The sequence below is a fragment of the Gossypium hirsutum genome, chromosome A03 (assembly GCF_007990345.1).
Source record: "Gossypium hirsutum isolate 1008001.06 chromosome A03, Gossypium_hirsutum_v2.1, whole genome shotgun sequence".
Taxonomy (NCBI): domain Eukaryota; kingdom Viridiplantae; phylum Streptophyta; class Magnoliopsida; order Malvales; family Malvaceae; genus Gossypium; species Gossypium hirsutum.
This window is the reverse complement of record NC_053426.1, coordinates 90,023,315-90,045,068: the sequence shown is the minus strand read 5'-3', so window position 1 is coordinate 90,045,068 and position 21,754 is coordinate 90,023,315. Positions and strand designations below refer to the sequence as shown.

Below are 21,754 nucleotides of genomic sequence, written 5' to 3'. Positions count from 1 at the left end.
ACACACCTTATCTCCTTGAAGTTGCAGTGGAGCATGTTGTAGTCTTATCTCCCTGAAGTTGCAGTGGAGCGGATTGAAGCCACAAACCTTATCCCCTGAAGTTGCAGTGGAACAGGTTAAAATTACAAGTAGTCGCAGTGGAACAGATCAAAGCAACAGTTCCTATACCCCTGGGAATACAGTGGATTGGAATAAAGCTACCTGAAGAAGAGAAAATGCCAAGAGGTCAAGATTCTGCAGGACCAGGCAAAGAGGGGCAGCTGTACGGGCCCAAATTTTCCCGGGTCCGATATAACAAAACCAGAACAGTCCAAATTCATAAAAAATTTGTTTAAAGTCCATTCACAAGGCCCAAATACTCTATGGCCCAATGCACTACCCAATTTCAGAAACCCAACTAAGCCCACTACCCAAACCAACCCTATAGCCCATTCCTAACATTTTCAGAAAACAAAGAAAAACCTAGCCCCATGTGCGCCGTACCCCTCCCCTGGCCACACCTGTATCACACCACCGTCCCATCGCTTCACTGTCACATGCAAAAGACCAAAGAAGAGAAGAGACAAACACAACACGCAAATACGCAAAAACAGTAAATGAATCAATGTAATCGGCTATAAAGCCAAAAAGAACCGATTGTATGAGGGGTTTTTTTTTTAATACAAAAAGATTGTATTATAGATAGATATTTGGAAAGAAATCAAAAAGCAGAAAACTAGTTTAAAAGGTTGCTCTTATTTTCTTTTTCTTTTTTTATATTTTTCGTTTTTGATATTTTTTTGTTTTATTTATTTTATAAATCTTTTTACAAAAGACTTAAAAAAATAAAAACGTAAAAAAAGGGGTTTAGAAAACAAACCTCGATGTTTTAACGCCAAGAACGGCTGAGGAGGCCACTGCCTAGGATCGGTGGTCGAAAACCGAGGGGTTTCTTGAGTTTATTTGGCGTCTTGCTATTTTTTGGGATTTTTGAGTCCGGATCTAGGCTTAGGGGGGTCAAAAGGACGGGGTGGAGGTTTTGGATTTTATCCGACCACCGCAGACGGGGTGCCGTCGCCAATAACCGGTGGTCAATGCGGTGGTTGATGCCCAGACCCCCTAACCGGAGTTCAGAGGGAGAGAGAGTTGAGAGGAGCTCTCAAAATTTTTTTCTTTGAAGTGGTGTACAATGAAATTTTAAAAAAATTAGCTTTTATAAACGTTCAAAAACGACGCCGTTTTAGGCCTTAGCTTTAGGAACCAAAACGACGCCGTTTAATGCCCTGACCCGGACGCGCGACCCGACCTGGGAGGATCCGCGTGTTTCTGTTAATTGGGCTATTTGCGCGCGAAGCCCCTCCGCTTTTGTGACGTAGTGCAATCTGGCCCTTGCTTGTTTCTTTTATTTTTCTTAAATCTTGCCGCATAATTTTTTGTTCGTTTCAATCTGGTCCTCTGACCATCTGAAGATTGGACATTGGAACGGTGTCGTTTTGTGGACACGAGAATATTTCTCGTTTGGTCCTCCGCCAATTCGGAACCTTTCGTTTTGATCCCTCTTTGCTTATTTTATTTGCAGTTTTCATTTTTAATTTCATTTAGGTCTTAATTTAGTCCTAAATTTGTTTGATTCAAATTTATTCTCGCAGATCTATCATTTATTCGTTATTAACCCTTTTTCTCATATATTAAAAGGTTTTATTATTATTTATTTTATTTTTTCACATATTATACATATTTAAACTATTATTCATTTTAAAATGTACATATATTATTCATTACTATACATATTATTATTTCGAAGTTTTTTATATACCATTTATTTTAAATCATTTTATACATAATATGTACTTTAAAATTTCGTATGTGTTATTTAGTTATACTATTTTATAAATTAATCATTTTAAATTCCTTTTATTGTTATTCATTTTGAACTTTCTATATATTACTTACTTTAAAATATTTTTATATACTCCTTATCTTATATATATATATATATGTATATGTATTACTTTGGATCATATTTATATATTTTATGTATATTATTTACGTTAAATTTCTCTTTTACACATTATTTATTTTAAACTCTTACATATGTTTTTAAAGTGTCTTATTCTAGTATTACCTTGTGTATTTTTTAATTTATTATGTATATTACATATTTGAAATTACTTTACATATTATTTTATTCCGAATTGTTTTATGTTCATGTCAAAACCTTTTTATTCTAAATCATTTCCTACATTATTTATTTTAAATTTTATATATTATTTATTTCAACTTTTTATATTTTTATTTTGATTGGTTTCATCTATCATTTATTTTAAACCTTGTTATATTATTTATTTGTCTTTGATTATTCATGTTGATATTCAAATGATGTATGTTATATGTGTTTGTTGTTCTCATATTATTCCATATATTATCATTTCATATAGTCCATTAGTCTTTTGTGTTGCCATCTAATTTCATTCATCTATGTTTGATAACTTGTTATAGTTTTATTTTAATTCGTCTCTTTAAGTAGTTACATTTTAGTTCCCATTATTTTGATTATTATTGTTTGGATGTGAGCTCATTGCCATTATGTGTATGTTAACTCTTTTTTTTTTTTATACTATTTCCATTCATAAATAGAATTCGTTATCCATGTATATTTTTCCATGTTTATTCGCCTTTCATTCGCAATTATTGCATTATAGTTTTCAATTTATTGATCCGAAATTCATGATTCTATTTCATTCCGAGTCAAATTAATGTATTTTGGGTCGACTTTATAAAACAAAGGCGAAGTTTGGTGTTTAGCGATTCGATAGATAGTGCCCTAATGTATTGGGCTTCGATCTTTCGTTTGTTTAAATAATCGAATTTCTCTTTAAAATTTCGTCCGCGTTTTCTAAACCTTAAAACAAAAGAAATGTTTGATGTTTAGAAATTCGAGGAATCGTGCCCTAACTTATTGGGTTTCGATTTTTCTCGTTTAATCTAAATAATGGCATATTCTTTTAAATCACAATACGAGTTTTAAATAAAATGCTTACTCTCTGAGATTTAAGGTGTTGTGCCCTAACTTACTGGATGTGACATCTTATTACCTCAAGATAAGATTTTTTGCAAATAAGGCAATATTTCGTGTTTGGAAATTTCGAGAAATCGTGCCCTACGTGTTGGGTTTCGATTTATCGTTTGACCGAATAACCGAATATCCTTTTTGAAATTTCAATGCATGAGTTTTGGAAATCATGAGATAATTTTGGCATCGAAGGTTTGAAATGTCGTGTCCTACATGCTGGATGTGATATTTTATTTCCTCGAAACAAAATAATCTTAATATCCACTTCGAGTTATCCAAACCTTCATAAAAAGGGATCGTATTTTAAAGTTTATTTTAAAATCTTTTCAACTTTCGACATTAAGACGTTAATTAATCGATTAGGTACCAATTTTGGGCGTGACGAAGGTGCTAACCCTTCCTCGCACGTAACCAACTCCCAAACCCATTCTCTCAAGTTTCATAAATCAAAAATGTCGTTTTAGTAAACTAAAATGTTTTATTAAAATGACCAAACTTCTTGGCGATCCGATCACACCTAAATAAAAAACATTGGTGGCGGCTCCGTTTTTTTTTTGTTTTCATTGCCAAAACCAAAGTCGATCCCCGTTTTCAAAAAATGGTTTCGACAATGATTAAGGATTATTTAATTATAGTTTAATTAAATTAATTATGATTAGTTTAGTTTAATTAAAGTATATAAGTTAAAATTCAAAGAAAAACAAGTCATTTTCTATTCATCTTCTTCTCCCACCGATTGTGAATAGAAGAAAAGGGTTTCAAAAGCTTCAAACTTTTGGCCTAAAATTGGTAAGCTATATTAAGTCATTTTCTTGTAATTTTTATATTTATAAGGTCATGGAAGCTTGATTTAGCTAGCACATGTATTTGCAAAATTGTTAAAGTTTTTTGAAAGTTGTCATTGTTAATTTCTTAAAGAATTTGGTGTTAAATTGATAGATTTTAGGCCTAGATGTGAAAAAAAATAAATTGTAAAGTTTAAGTGTTAGCTTTGTTCAAAATGACCAAAGTGTATAAATTGTATAATTGTTAAGAAATTTTTATAATAATAGATAATAGAGGGTCTTAGAAGGATGTGATTAAGATCGATTTCAAAACTAAAGCTCAAAATTGAAAGATATTGCTATTTCGATTTAAAGAGTAAATTTAATAAAATGTAAAAATTTAGAGGCATTCAAAAAAATGAAATTAAACTAGTTCATGGATATTATGGAATGATATAAAAATGTTTGGTATTGATAAATTGAATTGAATAATTGTATAGATTAGGAATTGAACAAAATTGAAAATAATCGGGGAAAGGACAAAATTGTGAAATAGTCCTTAAAGATACAATTTGCTTGTTGTTTTGCCAGGTAAGTTCATATGAAACTTACAATTTTTTTTATGTTATATTGTATTGTATTTATTCTATTAACATGTTTAGTCTCAAATGAAATTGGAGAAATTGACATAATTGGCTTATTTTGGACTGAATTGTAAAACATGAAATTGTTGACTACTACGAAAGGGTACAAAGTACCAATATGAATGTTAAATGTTTACAAGATATGTATGACATGTGTATACTGATACAGGATTCAAAATGATACGATTACGATAACAATGCCCATGTGAACTTAATAAAAGATTAGGATACATATGATGCCATTAGGATTAAATACAAAATTGATCAAGGATTTACATGATGATATGAGATCCAAAACTTGTTACGGATTCTCGATTTATATATATCGTTGGTTTAGCCTGGACTGGTAACCTTGATACAATGTCAACTTCTGTGAGAAATCTTGATCTATATCAGCTTGCGTAAGCAAAATAGTCTCGTGTATCTGAGCTCGATTTACTAAGGTTCTCCCGAGCAAAACTTAACTTAATGAAATTGAAAAAATTAAAATGCTTTGGATATAAATAGAATGGTACATGCTTTTAAATTTAGTTGTTGTATATGATCATTGTTACGTGTTCTTGACATGAAAATTATACTAACATATTGGTTGTATATGGTGTTATGCATTAGCCAACATATGCCAAATAATGTCATATTGATAGCCAATTAGCTTATTGAATTATTAAGTTAAGTTAAGTAAATTTAATATGAACTTACTAAGCATTCATTATGCTTACCCATTGTTTTCTCTTTCCTTATAGATTTCACCTTGCGAAAAAATGTTAAGCAGATTGTTCAGGGCTCACACTATCCCATTTTTGAATCAATAGATTTTTATCATTTTAAGTACAAATTTGTGGCATGTACATAGGTGTTTTCTATATGTTAACTTTGAATGTTTAACATAGCTAAAATCAACCTGATACACAATTTTGGCAATGTTAATGTCTTGATGAAATGGTATGTTTTGGTAAATGGTTTGAGATGCGTATGTGGAAATTGAGTTGGCATATTTGAATATGAATTGGTGTTGAAAATTTTGTATTTAGGTGATTGTTTGATATATATATATGCCATGGTAATAAGTTGATATGTCTAATGGTTGATTAGGTGATATAAATTGATAGGAAGATGAATGTGTTATTTGTACTTCCTTTGGTATGTGTTTTGAAGTGTTTTAGTGCAGGTGAAGTTAGTCATTTGTGCAAAAAATGATAAGTTTGTGTGGAAGCTTAAAATAGGTATCAAATGAATCAAATGTTATAAAAAACCAAAGTCCATGTCTCGACGTATAACTTAGATCGTCGCAATGTCAACCAAAATAGTGAGTCACGTTGCGACGTCGAGCAGCCTGAAGTCATGATGTGACATACTATTTTGATGATGTCACAATGTTGGCCCTAAAGTTTTAAAACTTTGCAATTTGGTCCTATTTCGTGCTTGGGTTATCAAAAGAGCTTTCGTAAGCTCGATTGAAACTCAAATTTGATTGTTTATCATAATTTAAAGGTGATTGACTCATATTAGAATTTATAAATGATTGATTTACTATGAACTTGACTGTAGTTGCTTTGGCAACAAATCTGACATCCTGTATCTCAGACCTGGCGACCGGGTCAGGCGAGGGGTGTTACAAGGATTCAAAGTAACCCATTTTAAATTATGTAAATTTCAATGGTTTAGGTTCCTACTTAATTTCTTAAAAAAATTTTAAAAATCCCATAAGATATTAAGTAATTTTCCATTGATTTAGGAATTACTTAATTTCTTAAAACCCTTTTAAAGTTTTAAGTAGTATTTAAGAAACTAAGTAACTTTCTCATGGTTTAGGAATTACTTTGATTAAAGTTTTAAGTCTGGTTAAAGAAAGTAAGTAAATTACTAAATTTTTTAAAGACTGATTAAGGTTTTAAGTAACATCAAAGAAATTAAGTAACTTTCCCATAGTTTAGGAATTACTTAATTTCTTAAAGGTTGGTTAAGGTTTTAAGTAGCATAAAAGAAATTAACTATCCCATTGTTTAGGATTTGCTTAATTTCTTAAAGAACAAATAAAGTTTTAAGTAATGTTAAAAAATTTAAATAATTTTCCATTAATTTAGGAATTACTTAATTTTTTAAAGATATTTTAAAGTTTTAAGTAACCGTTAAGAAATTGAGCAATCTTTTTTTGGAGTCATCGAGTATTCCCAACTTCTCTATCTTTCATGTTTTAAGTAAACCTCTTCATAAGCAAATTTTTAGCAGCTTTCCTTAAAATTTCCCATTTTTTTGGCTTTGAATTAATTTTTTTCTTTTAAGAAAAATAAAAGAAATTATAGGACACTTTCTATCTTAATCATCTTTAATCTGTAATTTTTTTTATTCAATTACATTTTAAAGACATGGGTTTTGGGTTTATTATTAAATAATAGAAATTTCTCATTACTTCAATTTTTTTATCTTTACTTGAAATTCATGTTCGTAAAGGTTCAACAACCTATTATTAAGAAGAAATGAACGCACATCTCCCTCCAATTCCCCTGCACATAATTATCATCTTACAATATTAACAACTTCACCTATAATCTTGGCAAACCCATAAACAATGAATCCAAACCAAAAAAATAAAATACAAAACAAACTTCAAACACCATTTCAAAACCTTTTAACAACCTAAAAGTAAAGTTTCTTCGTAATTCTTGTCAAATTTACAAGCACACATGGAGGATGACTATCTTAAGATCCAAGTTCTTCCTTCAACACCTGTTTCTTTCCCTAAAGAGGTAATATCTATGTATGTATGTATGTATGTATGTATGTATGTATGTATGTATGTATACAACTATAATGAAGCATGTTATGGATAAAAGAACCCTATGATTATTCCTGAAAACTTTTGCACATGCACTAAATTAAAGAGAAAAAATATACAAATTACAAAGGAGCCCCTCAACTCCCTTTCGTTTAGAGGTCATTAAAAAGAGTCCTCTAAAAGAAACTTTGTTCCTTTTCCATATGCATAAATGGAAGAAAAATTCTACCCACAAAGAAAAAGAAGAGGATAAATGAGCAAAACCTACAACTATTGAGAGAATAGAGGGCCCTTCTCAATTTATCAACAATTAGAATTACTTGAGCCTTATTAATGAACCAATGAATCAATGATGAAACAAATCACAAAGTCCATTGATCAGGTACTGTGAGAAAATATGCAGTCATTGCTTTTCGGAATCTTTTCTTGTATTGTTTGGGAGAAATAATTGTTGGGGAAGCATTTTTTGGCCCACCTAGTATCCCAGATGCTTTAACCCATGTCTCCAAGTGCTTGTCCCAGGTATATTGTCTCATGAAATCAATGATTCCTAATACAAGCTCATTGTGCTCCTCATCCAATCCAACCAATAACGAGTAGTCCATGACTGCGATAGACTGAAGACAACATTCAATACATTAATACTAGAATCAAAATAAAAATAGAATAGCATGTTTAATGGTATGAAATTTTTTTTTATAACATCACATTCAAAACTTGGAAGGTAAGAAACCATTTTTATAGTATTATGATAAAAAGAAACTTACTGCCAAGAAAGATGTGTCATTCCAAATAGCTCTCTCGAGAATTCTCTTTGCCTTGCTTCCAAGAAAAATAGGCTCTGTTCGCAATGTTTCTAACAGATTCATGTCTAATAGTACTTTGTTTCTTCCTGATGTGTCTGGATTATATCGTGATCTTGCAGAGCCCTTAAGATCATAAATCCTAGATATACTTCTTCTGAAAAATAAGTTCTCCATTACCACAAGATCCATTTTTGTTTCTTTCCCACCTTTCAAGTGTTTTACAGAGACCTATCATCAAGCCAGCCAAAATTAGTTACAATTAAAATGACATACCAAACCCTCCACAAAGCAATTGGACACATAAAAACAAAGCTTTCAAAATGTAAACTAAGATGGCAAACCTGATAAATACCAAGAATTTTTGCAAGGCAAGTTGGGCTTCCTGAGCTAAGAGAATCAGACAAATACTTGAAGTACTCTGGCGCAAATTCATTAAAAGATTCTAGCTCTGTTTTTTGTACTTGCTTTATAATGAATCTCTCATCTAACGATTTGGCAAAATACACATTGCTCTTTCCCCCTTGTGCACTCCATTTCTGACAGCGGCTTAAGGAACGTACAAAATCCACTTCATTAGGGCAACATTTTCTTCTAAGAGAATAAAATTGTTTTGCAAAATAACAAGTAACAGAAAACTTCACTATGCCACCACCAACATAAGAGTCATCTCCAAAAGAAACTATTAAATGTGGAGACCTTTTTGTATCAGTAAACATGGCACCAATGGATGATGACGTATCTTCAGAGCCAAAACTTCCAAAATGTGTATAATCCGTGTCAAGTGAACCAAATGGCTGCCAGGGTGAAAAGCTGGAAGTTGCAGAATCTTTTTTGCTTCTATCAATAATACTCCAACCTCCTCCCATTTTAATGGACTTATCATCAACCCATTCTTCATATTCTTTTGAACTAAGAGCATATGATATTATACTTGCGGGATCATTGTCATAAACAGCAATAACGATATCACTGTGAACCCTCTGCACAAGAAGTAGCCGAGCCCCTTCAGCCACATGAGATGCACAATTGATTAACGTGGGTGTGGATCGAAGTAATAAATTCAACTTTTGTGCCTCAAATGGCAATGTATAAGAGTAGGTACTTGTCACATTAGAAACAGGATCTCTCACCATAGTCCTATAATCTCTAGTAGCATGAAATGATTTAAGTGTTGATAAATGCAATGTTGAGGGGTGCAATCCTTTTTGAATTCTTGCTTGGAGTCTCAATACAGAATCAAAAGAATGAACCCTCATTGGAGAAGCTACCTTTCTCAAAGGAAGATTATCGATTTTACTTGTTGGCTTGACCAAGCGAGTTTGGAGCTCATTTCCCTGATATGCTTCTGGAGATTGAACTTTTAATGTAAGTAGATCAGTACCTATCCAAGCAGAATCTATTCTTTCAGATAATGTAGATGTAGGAGAATGGACACTTTTATCTGTTTCCTCATTCTCCACTTTATTTTCAATACACAATGCAAGGTCCAATTCTTCTGGCACATCAGATTCAAAGGTTGGCAAACTAGAGTTTTGCTCCAATCGTGCGTCACTTTTAGGAGGTTCTAGTGAATCTGTAGATTTGTAGGTTTTTTGTTGATAAGCATCAAGTTTCCCATCCTTGGAGAGACCAGGTTTACCTTTGAATGCAGAACCTTTCCCAAGATGAGAATCCAATGAATTAAGTCGTCGATCCCATACATGCAAACCAATTAGAAGTGAACGCTTTAAGCAATTCAGTTCTAGGATGTCCATAGTTGTCAAACCAAGATGTGATGTCTCGATAGCAGTTGGTTGTAACAAACTCTATAAAAACATAACCATAGTCAGCAAATAATAAAATTAATCTTTCAACAACACTCATCAAAGAAATACTCTCAATCGTTTTAATAACTAATATTCAATGTGCTTACAATGTAATCATTTCTCTCCTTTTGAATCTGATCTCTTAGTTCCATAATATGATTTGATAAGTCACTTGCATTTGATGAATTATTCTTTTGTTCAATGTTGTCAAGTACATCCAATACCTCCGCATATAAAATTTCCACTTTGACCATTAGCTATAGAAGGAGACAAAATAGTTAGTAAGTTCAGAATATATGGATTTTACTGGTATAAAAACAAAATGGAAATAAATAACAGACCTCAGCTGCCTCTTTTCTTATCCACTCTCGTTGAATATCCCCACTAAACTCAAGCATTGATAGGGGCAAATGTACTGATAGTATATCAATTGGGGTATAGCGAAAAAATGCTATCATGTTGCCAAATCTGTAAAATCATACTGACAAGTATAAGCATCATACTTAACCTTCAAAAAGGAATAAAGATTTAAAACATTACAACATTTACCCATAGAAACGAAGGCAGTCCCACTGCAAGGAATGACCACAAGTTGCAACACGATTAGCAGTTGCATGATTTGAAAAACTAAGCTCCAAAAACTTTCCAAAAGAAAGTCCCCAAGCAGCATCAGACATAACCACTCTATGAGTTGCTGGAGGAACCCCATCAATATGAGCACACCTAAGGCATCTGTGCCACATCCATATTTTCCCATCTCGTTCACCAGGTAGCTTAAGAGAGGAAAGGCGCCTTACATTGATTGTCAGGTTTCCTTGCCGGTGAGTATAACATATGACATGAGCTTCAGTTGGCTCATTGCATGACTGGCAACAAGATGCCTGAAAAAAAAAACATATTAAATTATAATTGAAATATAGAACTAGTACGTCTAAATAAAAAAACTCAAAGTTTGTAAAGACATACTTGATCAAACAAGTCATCTTGAAGGTATCTTCCCAGTGGTTTATCAAAAGACCCATAGAACTTTATTCGAAAAAGTCGTGAACGTTCACATACAGTTCCTTTTAGAACACACCGACTTGAAAATGAAACCAATATACTCTGGTGTGTGTCAGTGGCTGAAAAACATCCACTGGAAGCTTCATCTTCTATAATCTTTTTAGATTTTTCCAATTCATGCATATTATGCCTCTCCTCTTCAGTCACAGTTTCTCGCTTTTCAGATTGGGGAAAATCTCTAATATCACAGGGAAACATAGTAGGCATTTGTAAACGACTCAATTGTTCCAAAGAACACAAATCCATATCCACAATAAGTGTTAAATCATCATTGCATGTATCTAGAATAGAACCACCAAAAGATGGGGAAATATGAATTTGATCATCCTGATTAGGAAATGATTCTAAGCTTCCTTGCTTTGGATTAAGACTTGGAGATGCATCATTTTGAGTGAAGGAATTGCCTATTGCATTGAAATTGGAAGGATAAAAGGAACTAGGGGCAACTAAAATGACATTGTCAGACTGCATTTTCTCTGGTCTAATAACTGAATGTTTTACTTTCATCTTAGGCAGAGTAGCACCTTCGTCAGCAAGGAAGGAAGTTTCAAGCGATAAGTGATAAGCTGCAAAGCGTATTGGACAACATGTTTAACCTTTTTTAGTTCTTCACGAGATCTACCTCTCAACAAGACCTATAAAGAGAAGTAAAGTGATTTGATTAAATAATCATGCTAAACACCTTCAGAAATTCTGATAAGATTTAATATAGTTCCCTAATTACAGATTAATAAATACATGTTTACAAATTAGTCAAAACAATAGAAATGCATTAGAGTTCGAAGAATGGAAACAATTAAAACATCAAAATGCCCAAAATTGAAATATGAGGAGACATAAGGAATACCATCTCACATCTACAAACGAAGATAGATGCTTACATGGTTTAAAATTTCCACAATGACATAACATATAAATCATATGGATGAAAAGAAAATATTACCGTGCAACCTAAGCGTCTGGGACAACCTTCAAAGAACATCAATGTTTTTGATGGTTTTTTGTTCAATTGATTGGAAATCTCATGTTCTTCTGATACTTTTTTGACTCGAAATAATTTGCAGTGGCCCAAGCGTGCAATAGATAAATTATCAATCGATGGACAAACAAGAGCACCACTACACCTTGCTATCCGCTCTAATAATGGCCTTTTCACATTGAGAACTAATGATATTTCCTTTTCAAGCAGATACTCTTGGGCATATGAAGACACACTCTTTTCTACAAGCAAAACATTAGGGTGAAGAGCCTCAATCTTTGCAATGATCATCTTGAGATGATCATTTTCCTGTTAAGTCACAAACATTTACAACATACAATTGCTAATCACACAAAAAACTTCTATTGAATATTGACTTGTATAAATGGATCAATTTTTTTTAACAAACCTGTTGAAGTAATGTGCTAAAAGATGCCAGCTGATTTGGAACTTTCTGAAATTCAAGGGCTCCTCCTAAAAGAAGTAATCTAGGATTTTTGTATTGTGAGGTCATGCGCTTGTGTTTTATATTTTTGGTACATACCACTCCCTTGACAAGGGTGCTGTGAGAATGATGGAAGTCACAATTTAAAAGCTTGTATAATAAGAATCCAAATTGAGACAACATTAAAACAATTTAAATTTAGAAATTTTTATATAGTTAAAGCATCCAATACCTTTCACTGGGATTTCCTGACGCTATACACTTAACCTTTACATAATCCCCAGGATCCATACTGCCTCCTCTGCTAGTATCTGGTTTCACAAATTTTGCAGCTTGCCATGCAATTGTTGTGATAATGTCAAGCCAATCCCCAGCATTATCCTCTTTACCAACTTTGATACCCTCACTTAGTAAAAGCTGCAACACCAAAACCCTAAAATGCCCTTGTATTATAGCTTTAAGGGGCTCTTTGATTCCTTCGTTTTGTTTCTCCCTTACTGGGAACATACTTGAAAGGCTACTACTTGATGAGAACATTGCGCCAGAATCCCCAATATCATCATCTTCATCATCATATGTGAAGAAGTTACTCTCTATCTCCTCATTCTCATCCTCAGGTGGTGGTGGAAACCATATTAGGCCATTGTTTTCAAAATCCAAAAGCTTTTGTGACTTTTCATAATGATTATGGGAAATAAAATCATCAGAGTAATCATAAATATTATCAAGTTCCTCGGTCCCTATATTTGGCTTTCTTAAAGCATCCATGTTTTCTTGATAAAAGTGAGCAACATATTGAGCCATCGGGCTCCCTTCTTGCTTCTTCTGTACAGAAATCCCAACTCTATAAGGAGTAAAATTGTTTCTAAAGGGATTAACTGAAGGACTTGATCCCACAGACTTACAACTATAAAAGTCATGTCTACCATTAAGACTATGTGAATCTACATTTGAAACATCTTGACAATATTTAGTTGAAGGGCTCAAAAAATGCTTACCAAAATCATTAGCATCTTCTTCATCACTCCTACACCTGTAAATACACAAATAAGCACGTTAACTACTAGGGGAAAGATTATGAAGGATAAGGTAACCAAAAAAAAAAAACTAACTTTAGGAGGTTTGGGTTTCTTCTATTTTACATAAAAAAGGAAAATGTTTCAACATATTTATTGTCATGTAAACCAATACATACCTGCAGGCAGATTGTGAAATAGATACCGGAGAAGGATGAGTACTAAAAGAAGTTATAATCTTGCTTGTTACCGGTTGCATTGTAAACTCACAATCATAAGCTTCAAGATATTGGGCAAGGCTATCACTTTTGATGGTTTCGAGATTCACAAAACATGGGGACGGTGGTTCTGAGCTCTCACAGAGAGAGGGATGCACTTTATCACAATACTTCATTCCTCTACTTTCACGCCTCACGTTAACCCCATCACAACAAAACTTGCAAAATTTAGTACTGATCATCCTAGAATAAATATTAACCTTCACATTATATGATTGATCAACAAGGAAATGAAACTAAAAATCCTCCAAAGAAATATAAAATATTCTCCTTAAGGAAACAAACAACTTCAACACAAACTAATCATGAAATCAATATTTACACATCAAATTCACAAAAATAATATCAATAATAAAACAAAAAATTTGAAATTCCCACAACAAATATAAGCTCAAAAATTCTTTATCGCAACAACATAAACAGCATCACTTCCTTTTCTTTTTTCCTCTTTGCTTACTATAGTACAATTTCTACTACCATAACCATTTCACTTTCTTACTATAATTTTCTCTTTAGTTCATTCCTTTCTTATTGCCACTCTCTCCCTCTCTCTCTCTCAATACTATAATATTATTATTTCTCTCTATTCTTTTATCCTTTTATTTTAATTTTTTTATTTAATTAGGAATTTTTTATGGATCTTATATTTTTATTGAGAAAAAATAGTTCCTGATTAGCCCATCATATTAAATACCATTACCATACTTTTTTTTTTTAAACCCTCTATCTAAAAGCTTTCTTTTTTCTTTGGTCAGCTTCAATTTTTTACAACTCTTATGCATTTTATTATCTTTTATTATTTTAACTTTTTAATATTTAATATAATTTATATGTTTTACTAATAAAATGTATTTTTTTACCATTGAACAAAAAATTCATTCACTAAAATTAAATGAATTAAGTAAATTACATTTTTTTAAATCAAAGACAACTTAACATAACATTTATTAGTGAACTATTATGCAAGGGTGAAGTCGGAAACTTTTTTTACGGAGCCAAAATTAAATTGTAATTTTTACCATAGTAAAAATACAATTTCATTTTAATAGTCTCTATCTTTATAATTTTTAAATGATTAAATCAATTTTTTTATCATTTTTAAGGGCACAAAGTGTAATTTTACCTTTATTAATTTAAAATTTTAAAATTTTCAAAAAACCTAAATAGAAATTTTTCCATTTTAGGGGGCCGGGCACCTGCCAACCTTTGGTCATTGTGATGCATTTATTTGAAAACTTTAGTACAAATATTTTTTTCAAAATTATATATTTATATTAACACACTAAAAAATAAATCATTTAATAGAATTTTAGTAAGATTATAGGTGTAGTATTTTAAAGTCTATGGATTACAAGGATTAAGACTTGTGTTGATAAAGGAGGATTTGCGTGATTAATTAACCAGCTTTAACGCCCTTCCCTTAACTTCATCCAGAAGAAATGGACCATTCTACATTTCTACAGGGTCAGGTTCGCCAGTCTTTTTTGATCCCACCTCTGCTGTTACGTATCTTACAAATATATTCAACTTATAAATTCGAAAGGTTTTACTCTAATCTCCTAAACTAATAGTCCCTTGCATAGGCGATTTCAACGAAATTCAATCTCAACAAGTAAAATAAGGAGCAACACTTGAGCAAGGTGATTGCAACTTCTCCAAGATCCCTATATAAGGAGGGGAGTTTACTTGGGCAGACAATAGAATTGGAGAAAACTTCATTAGAGTAGAATTCTTTGCAATGTTCACTGGAGTTCTCTTTCCACACGAGGCGGGAATAGCGGAGGTTGCTATAGCATCGGACCCATTTTGAGCTTTGACAAGGAAAGAGGGTGTTTGGATTTGAACCAAAATGGTCTGTGGGCAATGATTGTGCCAATATTATTGAGAATGTTTGGGAAATAATCAACAACATAAGAAACTCTCTTAAAAATTGGAGCTCTAACAAATTCCGTAATAACCAAGAAATAGATAATATTTGTAAATGAATAAACACCCTATAACAAAGCCTGATTACTAGCGAGATAAGGGGAGAATTAGAAGAGATCAAAGAGGATCTTGATAAAAGATGGAAAAAGGAGGAAATGCATTGGCACCAATGAAATTTTCCATGCCACTACAGTCTTCAATCAAGGAAGAAATAGAATGTGTAGAGATTAAAAATTGAAAACGGTGGATGGGTTGAAAAAACAAGAAGAAATTTCTGCCCGTATCTAAAATTATTTTAATGAAGTTCTTAAATTCGTAAATGAAGTCATAATGGATAAGGCTAACAATGACTTAGCTCGAAGGAGAAATTAAATAGGGCATTTTTGGGATGAGAGCTTACAAAGCCCCAAGGCCGAATGGTTTTCCCCAACTCTTCTTTCAATAATTTTGGGACTTAATTGCAGAAGATATTTTCAAATTGATAACAAGAGTGGCACTTCCAAAAGATCTTAATAGCACCAGCATTGTTCAAATACCAGAACAAAGAGCCCCCGAAATGGTGTTGCAATTTAGGCCGATAAGCCTTTGTTGCTATACTTATAAGATCATTTCTAGGATATTGGCTACCCGTATGAAGCCTTACTTTTGTCTATTTCCCAAACAAAGAACTGCTTCAAGCAAAAAATCCCGGAAAGGATCGAGGGGGATCGTAAAGCTTATACGAAGGTATTTAAGTCTTGAACTTAGGCACTAGACGGGATGTAAGAAATGGTTCGAATATCCTAATATGGCATGATAAATGGCTCCTTCGTGAGCCAACTTCTAAAGTCACTTTGACACCTTTAAGAGAAAAATGGACCAGCCTTTGTTCACCAGCTAATTAATCCCAAAGATCGTGAGTGGAAGATCGATGAGCTTTTTGATTAAAAAGAAGATAGAATCAATTCTACAATTCCTATTGGCCAACCAAACATAAAGGACTCCCTTGTTTGAGACTTCACTGAAAATGGTCTCTATCAGTGAAGTTGGGACATCATCGCATTTTAGAACAACAAAAGATGATTAATATGATAGGATCGACTGATGATCCGAAGACCGGCAAAGAGTTGTGGTATGGCATTTTAGGCGAATGAGTGTATACCAAGGATTTTTTTTTTTTTTTTTGTGTGGAGAATATGTCACAACTCTCTCTACCCACACTCGAAAATCTCAAGAGAAGACATCGATCGGAGTTCTCTGAATGTCTAAGATGTGGAGAAAAAAGGAAACATTTGAGCATGTCATCTTCTTTTGCCCATTTGTTGAAGCAGTTTGGAAAATGTAAGTTCAAAAATGGAAAAACTTAATTATTAAGTGTAAACATCTTTAAATTTCAAATTTTTATTCATTCATTAAGTTATATTATATGAAAATTATACACCAATGAAACATGCTTTGTTAGTATATTATTAAATTATTACACACTTATAATTTAGGTAAAAAAAATTTATGTAACAAAACTATAAAAGATTGATATGAAAATTAAATGTGGTTGGGATCAAAATCTCATTTGCATCTACTTTTCAAGTTATATATAAAAAAATAAAAATACATTCAAAACTTGTATTTGTTGCTTTATAAAAATATTGAATTTTTGGTAATTTTACAACTAAGTTGGGACTCGGTTAAAAGTGATACCAATTATGTATTGAAAATATTGGATAAAGTAATTTACTTTTAAGTTTTGTCAATAAAAAATTACTTTTAAGAGGATACTTATTTGAATTTTACATATCATCGTTTATAATGGTTTTTTTTTCTTCTTAAAAGAGAGTTAATTTATTTTTTTATGTATGTTTGGACACCACATAATAATTGAATAAAAATGTAATTAAAAATATAGTAATTACATCTTTTTATAATTATAATAACTTCTAATTTCCTAGATGTGTTTAACTAATAGAGGATAATTACATCGTAATCTATTGTGTCATATTTGATAGTATAAATTATAATTACAAAACTACATAATTTTAAACTCTAAAAAAAATATTAATTATTATAAAAATTATCAATAATACTTTGAGAAAAAAAATTCTCTATGCAAATAACAAAACTTAAAATCAAAACATCATAAATTATAGAGTTGATGTAAATTTTTGACCCATTAACTTGACAACTACGTCCACTTTAATACTTGAACAATTTTTTGTCCACGTTAGTTTTAGAACTTGGTAATTTTTTTCAATTTAGTCCATGAATTAACTTGGAGTCCATTAAAGTGTGGGGACGTGACACTCTAAGATTGTACCATGTCATCACCTAAAATTTTAAAAAAATTATGTAAAATCTAAAACATATTGAAAAATATTTTTAAAATTTTCAGGTGATGATGTGATATAATCTTGAAGTGTCACAACATCACACCTTAACAAAATCCAAGTTTAAGGACCAAATTGAGAAAGCTATTAAGTTTCAAGACTAATATAAATAAATAAAAAAAGGTTTAAGTACCAAAGTGAACTTAGTTGCCAAGTTCAGAAGTTAAAAAAGTTACATTGATCATATCTAATATGTTAGAGTAATGGGATATACTACAATATAATTACGAATAAAATTAAAAAGAAAAATAAACATCCTACGCAATTTTATCCAATTACTCTAGCATTTCATATTTATTGAACTATTTCCTCTCTACCATTAAACATACATTTATTGTCATCATCGATTGGTCCTTAACCAAATTAAAATAATTAACAATAAACACTATGAATTTAGTTAAAATTAATTTAAATAATTTATAATAAATTGTATGTAATTTAATTAAATATTTAGTAGGTCAAAATATATGAAAAATTATCTCTCATCAATAAAAAAATTTTAAATTATTTACATGATATATATAATTATCTAAACATGCAACACATGTGTATTTGAGATGCTCCAATTGCACTCAATTCATCAAAACTCATTTATTAAAATGGTTACCCAAACATGTTATACATGTGTAATTACAAACAATTGTACCAAAATTTAATTATCAGGTGACTTTCCAAATACATCTTTAATGTTGCTTGTATAACAAATTTTTAAATGTGTAGAAAATATTTATTTAGTAAAAGATTAATTTTATTTAGATTTAAAGTTAATTAGATTATTACACAGTGGGTGGAAAATAAATTTTATGTGAAAATTTTATATAAAATTTTAATTAGGTAAGGTTGGAGATTTGAAAATTTTTATCTGTTAAATTCAAATCTTATTATATATGTTTTTAATTTTGGGTTTAAATTGTATGTTTTTTTTATATATATAAATTTTATATAAAAATATAAAAGAGATAATTCATAATAATATTTATTAATTTTTTTAAAAATTGATTTTTTAGTACTTTCCCTACCGAGCAAGCTACATAAATTGTTGCTTATGGGAATATTATATTTTTTAAATAATAAAACCATAATTAGTGGGGTGTGATTGGTAAATTATACTGATCCTGGGACCTAGTTATTCAAAAACATCAGTATTATTGTTTTGTAATACTCTAATAATAGATATGGTGAGATCAATTTAATGTTAACACAGATAGCTCAAGCTAAAAATTATAGATGGATATCATGTTTTATTTGCTAGTAGTTACCCGCGAGTAAAATTTAGTTTTTAAAATAATAATAATAATTGAATTTCGAGTAGTTATTTAAGTTAATTTGAATTTGTAATTTTAGCTTCGAATTCGAATCGAGTTAAATTTTATAATTTGAATAGCTCGAATAATTCGAATAATAGATTGGTGTAAATATTCTTTTGGTCCCTATCAACTTTGAAAATGAGCAAATTAGTCTCTCTCTTAACAAAGTTTATAAAAATTTCAAAATTAATTTTTAAAATTTAAAATATTTATAAAAATTCCAATTTTTAAAAAATAAAATTTAAAAAAATATAAAGGAAGTTAAAATTTTAATTTTTTTTTGTAAAATAATAATTTTGGGACCTATATAGGTTAATTAATTATTCAAGTTTATCATATTAAAGTATTATTCTTTTTAATTTTGCTTTGAAAAAGTTTTCAAATATATATAGTTTCAAATTTATATGTTCTAACATGTAATTAATTATATTATAACAAGATTTTACTTTGATATGTTTAATTTTTTTAAATTTAACTCAAACAATTTTACTCGATTCGACTTAACTCGAATTTCATTTCACTTAACTTAATTCGAAAAAAGTTCAAACCGAGTTAGATGATCAAATAAGACTCGTCAACTCGATTAACTCAAAAATTTTCACTTCATTCGATTGAACACTCACCTCAACTAATAATTTTAGAACTAGGAATCCATCTTTTACTATCAAACTTATCAACTTTACCATGATATCTCTAGGTTTAGATAATAAAAAAAATATATTTTTTATATTAAAAATTTACTTTTAACTAACCTCAAAATTAGATCCAAACAGTTGATCAACCCCTGAAAGAGTTCTTTATCAACCCCTGTAAAAGTTGAATGGAAGAAACAAAAAAACAATTTCACTTCCCCATAGCAAATTAAATCAATTCATTAGTGTAGGCAATGCCGAAACAAATCATAGGGAGAATCGAATCACCAAATAACAAGAAGAAGAAGGAAGAAAGAGAACTTTGAAATTTGATACAAAATTCCTTTAATTGATTTCGGCAACCAAGCAAGAACATAACCCCAAACTTGGTAAACATGCATTAACTCAAGAAGAGCTCACCTTAAGAAAAGAAACAAAAAAGAGAAAGAACTCAACAGAGATATTGCCAGAGAAGAAGGAATAAATGAAGCATGCAATGAAAACAGGTTTAGATCAAAGTATAGATATGAACAAAGGTTGAAGTTATGTAAACAATACCTATCATCATAGATTGGACTGAGGTTAGGGACAACTATAGTATGACGGGTTGCCACGATCATTTCTTCTCTCTTCCTAAATGGTAGCAGCCTTAAAGGAAGAAGTGAAGAACCCAAAAAACAGATTCAGTTTATTACAGGTAAGGTGGGTTTGGTAGCATTTGGTTTGGTGAGAAGATTACATCTGCAAAGATGTGTATGACTATGTCCTGCCTCTGCCTATAAATGTTGCTTTTTCTCCTCCTACTTTTTTTCAATTTTTTCTGCATTCTTTATAATATTATTATGCTGTTGGCATTTTCTTTGGGTGCTTTTTTATATAATGTTGAATATTAAAAAGTTGGAGTTTTTTTTTTTATAGATTCAAAAATTAAATAGAAAGAACTGAATGATACATTATTGAAAATTAACCATGCTACAAAAATAATGGATGGTATATATGCATAGAAATATATATTATTGTTGTTTTGAGAAATAGTGAGCCTAATGAGGCCCAAATTAGAAGGTGATAATGAGTAAGTAGATTCCCCTCCGTTTACATCATGTTTATAACAAGTATAGTCACTTAAAAGCAAAAGGATAAGAGTAGAGTAAGCCGCCCACCCTTCACATTTTTCTTCATCACCATCATCATAATTTATGACTCATCTCCATGTGAGACTACATGTGTTGATTTCACTTTTGACAATGGTTGGTGTAAGAACCCATGCCCATCTATTAAAATATTATTCTTGTCAAATTAAGACAATAAAGGCCCCACTTCTGCATTTCCTTTATTCTAAAATTTGAAATTCAGTGACTGGGAAAAGATTAAAAGAAAAAAAATCCAAACCTTTGCCTTTTTTTTAATTTCTTTTCTAGTCAAAACCCTAAATTAGCCCTACTATGTTTTGATAATTATAATTTTTTTTATTTTTCTATTGGAACATGGAATGAAAACAAAGTAAAAGAAATAATTCAAACTTGAAAGAATTTAAAAAAATTTTAATACGAATTTATCTAAATGATTAAATGATACAAGTAAATATTACTAAAGTCACCATCATTCCATAGTTGGCATGTTTTGCTTCACTATTTATCTCACTCCAATATGAATGTATAATTTTAAAAATCAATATCACCTCCATGGATGTTAAATGAATCTATCTTGTCTCATCCCGTTTCACTTCAATTTAAGTTTTGCTAATTATCTTTAATATTTTTAATCTGTTAAAGTCAAGTAAATATTTAAGCATAAAATATATAATTTTTTTATAAAATATTATTACTATTTTACGCTTTTAATAATTATATATAAAAATAAAATGACAACTTCATATAGAGTGAGGCACAGCAAGCAAGCTAA

At 30.8% G+C, this 21,754-nt stretch overlaps 1 pseudogene; it reads right to left on the bottom strand.

The window, feature by feature from the left end:
• Nucleotides 1-7,307: 7,307 nt before the first annotated feature.
• LOC107886445 (putative 1-phosphatidylinositol-3-phosphate 5-kinase FAB1C) lies at nt 7,308-20,680 on the bottom strand (annotated as a pseudogene).
• Between the last annotated feature and the right edge of the window lie 1,074 nt (nt 20,681-21,754).